Here is a 6,128-nt window from a genome sequence, read left to right as displayed (position 1 = left end):
TTTTTGAAATTACTATGTTGCCCAACAGTGGCATCCGAGCCTAGGTTTTATGCGTTGATGTTATTTGCACGAGTAGAACACAAGTAAGTTGTGGGCGATACAAGTCATACTGCTTACCAGCATGTCATACTTTGGTTCAGCGGTATTGTTGGATGAAGCGGCCCGGACCGACATTATGCGTACGCTTACGCGAGACTGGTTTTACCACCGTGCTTCGCACACAGGTGACTAGCGGGTGTCTGTTTCTCCAACTTTAGTTGAACCGAGTGTGGCTACGCCCGGTCCTTGCGAAGGTTAAAACAACACTAACTTGACGAACTATCGTTGTGGTTTTGATGCGTAGGTAAGAACGGTTCTTGCTCAGCCCATAGCAGCCACGTAAAATTTGCAACAACAAAGTAGAGGACGTCTAATTTGTTTTTGCAGGGCATGTTGTCATGTGATATGGTCAAGACATGATGCTATATTTTATTGTATGAGATGATCATGTTTTATAACTGAAGTTATCGGCAACTGGCAGGAGCCATATGGTTGTCGCTTTATTGTATGAAATGCAAACGCCCTGTAATTGCTTTACTTTATCACTAAGCGGTAGCGATAGTCGTAGAAGCAATAGATGGCGTAACGACAATGATGCTACGATGGAGATCAAGGTGTCGCGCCGGTGACGTTGGTGATCACGACGGTGCTTCGGAGATGGAGATCACAAGCACAAGATGATGATGGCCATATCATATCACTTATATTGATTGCATGTGATGTTTATCCTTTATGCATCTTATCTTGCTTTGATTGACGGTAGCATTTTAAGATGATCTCTCACTAAATTATCAAGAAGTGTTCTCCCTGAGTATGCACCGTTGTGAAAGTTCTTCGTGCTGAGACACCACGTGATGATCGGGTGTGATAGGCTCTACGTTCAAATACAACGGGTGCAAAACAGTTGCGCACGCGAAATACTCAGGTTAAACTTGATGAGCCTAGCATATACAGATATGGCCTCGGAACACGGAGACCAAAAGGTCGAACGTGAATCATATAGTAGATATGATCAACATAGTGATGTTCACCATTGAAACTACTCCATCTCACGTGATGATCGGACATGGTGTAGTTGATATGGATCATGTAATCACTTAGAGGATTAGAGGGATGTCTATCTAAGTGGGAGTTCTTTAGTAATATGATTAATTGAACTTTAATTTATCATGAACTTAGTCCTGGTAGTATTTTGCAAATTATGTTGTAGATCAATAGCTTGCGTTGTTGCTTTCATATGTTTTTATATATGTTCCTAGAGAAAACTGTGTTGAAAGATGTTAGTAGCAATGATGCGGATTCGATCCGTGATCTGAGGATTATCCTTGTTGCTGCAAAGAAAAATTATGTCCTTGATGCACCGCTAGGTGACAAACCTATTGCATGAGCAGATACAGACGTTATGAACATTTGGCTAGCTCAATATGAAGACTACTTGATAGTTTTGTGCACCATGCTTTATGGCTTAGAACCGGGACTACAAAAATGTTTTTGAAACGTCATGGAACATATGAGATGTTCCATGAGATGAAATTAGTATTTCAGACTCATGTCCGTGTCAAGAGGTATGAGACCTTTGACAAATACTTCGCCTAAAAGATGGAGGAGAATTGCTCAACTAGTGAGCAAGTACTTAGATTGTCTGAGTACTACAATCACTTGAATCGAGTGGGAGTTAATCTTCCTGATAAGATAGTGATTGGCAGAGTTCTCTAGTCACCATCACCAAGTTATTGGAACTTCGTGATGAACTATAATGCAAGGGATGACGAAAATGATTCCCGAGCTCTTCGTGATGTTGAAATCGACGAAGGTAGAAATCAAGAAAGAGCATCAACTGTTGATGGTTGACAAGATCACTAGTTTCAAGAAAAGGGCAATGGGAAAGAAAGGGGAACTTCAAGTAGAATGACAAGAAAGTTGTCACTCCCACGAAGAAGCCCAAAGCTGAACCAAAGCCTGAAACTGAGTGCTTACACTGCAAAGGAAATGGTCACTGGAAATGGAAATACCCTGAATATTTGGTGGATAAGAAGGATGGCAGAGTGAACAAGGGTATATTTGATATACAGATTATTGATGTGTACCTTACTAGTGTTTATAGTAGCGCCTGAGTATTTGATACCTGTTCGGTTGCTAAAAATTAGTGACTCGAAACAGGAGTTACAGAATAAACAAAGACTAGTTGAGGGTGAAGTGACGATGTGTATTGGGAGTGGTTCCAAGATTGATATGATCATCATCGCACACTCCCTATACTTTCGGGATTAGTGTTAAACCTAAATAAATGTTATTTGGCGTTTGCGTTGAACATGAATATGATTTGATCATGTTTATTGCGATACGGTTATTCATTTAAAGTCAAAGAATAATTGTTGTTCTGTTTACATGAATAAAACCTTCGATGGTTATACACCCAATGAAAATAGTTTGTTGGATCTCGGTCGTAGTGATACACATATTCATAATATTGATGCCAAAAGATGCAAAGTTAATAATGATAGTGCAACCTATTTGTGGCACTGCCGTTTGGGTCATATCGGTGTAAAGCGCATGAAGAAACTCCATAAAGATGGATTTTCGGATTCACTTGGTTATGAATCATTTGATGCTTGCGAACCATGCCTTTTGGGCAAGATGACTAAAACTCCGTTCTCCGGAACAATGGAACGAGCTATTGACTTATTGGAAATAATACATACCGATGTATGCGATCTGATGAGTGTTAAGGCTCGCGGCGTGTATCGTTATTTTCTGACCTTCACAGATGATTTGAGCAGATATGGGTATATCTACTTGATGAAACATAAGTCTGAAAATTTGAAAAGTTTAAAGAATTTAGAGTGAAGTGGAGAATCATTGTAACAAGAAAATAAAGTTTCTACGATCTGATCGTGGAGAAGAATATTTGAGTTATGAGTTTGGCCTTCATATAAAACAATGTGGAATAGTTTCACAGCTCACGCCACATGGAACACCACAGCGTTATGGTGTGTCCGAACGTCATAACCATACTTTATTGGATATAGTGCAATCTATGATGTCTCATACCGATTTACCACTATCGGTTTGGGATTATGCATTAGAGACAGCTGCATTCACTTTAAATAGGGCACCATCAAAATCCGTTGAAACGATGCCTTATTAACTGTGGTTTGGCGAGAAACCAAAGTTGTCGTTTCTTAAAGTTTGGGGCTGCGATGCTTATGTGAAAAAGTTTTCACCTGATAAGCTCGAACCCAAATCGGAGAAGTGCGTCTTCATAGAATACCCAAAGGTAACTATTGGGTACACCTTCTATCACAGATCCGAAGGCAAGTTATTCGTTGCTAAGATGGATCCTTTCTAAAGAAGGAGTTTCTCTCGAAAGAAGTGAGTGGGAGGAAAGTAGAACTTGATGAGGTAACTGTACCTTCTCCCAAATTGGAAAGTAGCTCATCACACAAATCAGTTCCAGTGATGCCTACACCGATTAGTGAGGAAGTTAATGATGATGATCATGAAACTTCGGATCAAGTTACTACAGAAACTCGTAGGTCTTCCAGAGTATGGTCCGCATCAGAGTGGTACGGTAATCCTGTTCTAGAAGTCATGTTACTAGACCATGATGAACCTACGAACTATGAGGAAGCGATGATGAGCCTAGATTCCACGAAATGGCTTGAGGCCATAAAATCTGAGATGGGATCCATGTATGAGAACAAAGTATGGACTTTGATTGACTTGCTCGATGATCAGCAAGCCATGTTAAATAAATGGATCTTCAAGAGGAAGACGGACAGTGATAGTAGTGTTACTATCTACAAAGCTCGACTTGTCGCAAAAAGGTTTTTTGACAAGTTCAAGGTGTTGAATATGATGAGATTTTCTCACTCGTAACGATGCTTAAGTTTGTCTGAATCATGTTAGCAATTGCCACATTTTATGAAATCTGGCAAATGGATGTCAAAAACTGCATTCCTTAAATGGATATTTCTTAAAGAAGTGTTGTATATAATACAACCATAAGGTTTTGTCAATCCTAAAGGTGCTAATAAAATGTGCAAGCTCCAGCGATCCATCTATGGACTGGTGCAAGCATCTCGGAGTTGGAATATATGCTTTGATAAGTTGATCAAAGCATATACTTTTATATGGACTTGCAGTGAAGCCTGTGTTTACAATAAAGTGAGTGGGAGCACTACAGACTTTCTGATAAGTATATGTGAGTGACATATTATTGATTAGAAATGATGTAGAATTTTTCTGGAAAGCATAAAGGAGTATTTGAAAGGAGTTTTTCAAAGAAAGATATCAGTAAAGCTACTTACATATTGAGCATCAAGATCTATTGAGATAGATCAAGACGCTTGATAAGATTTTCAATAAGTACATACCTTGACAAGATTTTGAAGTAGTTCAAAATGGAACAGTCAAAGAAAGAGTTCTTGCCTGTGTTGCAAAGGTATGAAATTGAGTAAGACTCAAACCCCGACCACGGCAGAAAATAGAAAGAGAATGAAAGTCATTCCCTATGCATCAGTCATAGGTTCTATAAAAGTATGCCATGCTATGGACCAGAACTATTGTATACTCTGCCCTGGTTTGGCAAGGGAGTACAATAGTGATCTAAGAGTAGATCACTGGACATTGGTCAAAATTATCCTTAGTGGAATAAGGAGATGTTTCTCGATTATGGAGGTGATAAAAGAGTTTGTCGTAAAAGTTACATCGATGCAAACTTTTACATTGATCCAGATGACTCTAAGTCTCAATCTGGATACATATTGAAAATGGGAGCAATTAGCTAGAGTAGCTCCGTGCAGAGCATTGAAGACATAGAATATTTGCAAAATACATACGGCTCTGAATGTGACAGAACCGTTGACTAAGCTTCTCTCACGAGCAAAACATGATCACACCTTAGTACTCTTTGGGTCTTAATCACATAGTGATGTGAACTAGATTATTGACTCTAGTAAACCCTTTGGGTGTTGATCACATGACGATGTGAACTATGGGTATTAATCACATACAGATGTGAATATTGGTGTTGAATCACATGATGATGTGAACTAGATTATTGACTCTAGTGCAAGTGGGAGACTGAAGGAAATATGCCCTAGAGGCAATAATAAAGTTATTATTTATTTCCTTATATCATAATAAATGTTTATTATTCATGCTAGAATTGTATTAACCGGAAACTGAGTGTCACTAGTATGCATCTACTTGACTAGCTCGTTAATCAAAGATGGTTATGTTTCCTAGCCATGTATAAAGAGTTGTCATTTGATTAACGGGATCACATCATTAGGAGAATGATGTGATTGACTTGACCCATTCCGTTAGCTTAGCACACGATTGTTTAGTATGTTGCTAATGCTTTCTTCATGACTTATACATGTTCCTGTGACTATGAGATTATGCAACTCCCGTTTACCGGAGGAACACTTTGTGTGCTACCAAACATCACAACGTAACTGGGTGATTATAAAGGAGCTCTACAGGTGTCTCTGAAGGTACATGTTGGGTTGGCGTATTTCAAGATTAGGATTTGTCATTCCGATTGTCGGAGAGGTATCTCTGGGCCCTCTCAGTAATACACATCACTTAAGCCTTGCAAGCATTGCAACTAATTAGTTAGTTGCGGGATGATGTATTACAGAACGAGTAAAGAGACTTGCCGGTAACGAGATTGAACTAGGTATTGAGATACCGACGATCGAATCTCGGGCAAGTAACATACCGATGACAAAGGGAACAACGTATGTTGTTATGCGGTTTGACTGATAAAGATCTTTGTAGAATATGTAGGAGCCAATATGAGCATCCAGGTTCCGCTATCGGTTATTGACCGGAAACAGTTCTAGGTCATGTCTACATAGTTCTCGAACCCGTAGGGTCCGCACGCTTAAAGTTATGATGACAATTTCATTATGAGTTTGTATGTTTTGATGTACCAAAGGTTGTTCGGAGTCCCGGATGTGATCACGGACATGATGAGGAGTCTTGAAATGGTCGAGACATAAAGATTGATATATTGGAAGCCTATATTTGGATATCGGAATTGTTCCGGGAGAAATCGGGATTTTTCCGGAGTACCGGGG

This window comes from Triticum dicoccoides, chromosome 3B (genome assembly GCF_002162155.2).
Source record: "Triticum dicoccoides isolate Atlit2015 ecotype Zavitan chromosome 3B, WEW_v2.0, whole genome shotgun sequence".
NCBI classification, from domain to species: domain Eukaryota; kingdom Viridiplantae; phylum Streptophyta; class Magnoliopsida; order Poales; family Poaceae; genus Triticum; species Triticum dicoccoides.
This window is presented reverse-complemented; position numbering follows the sequence as displayed.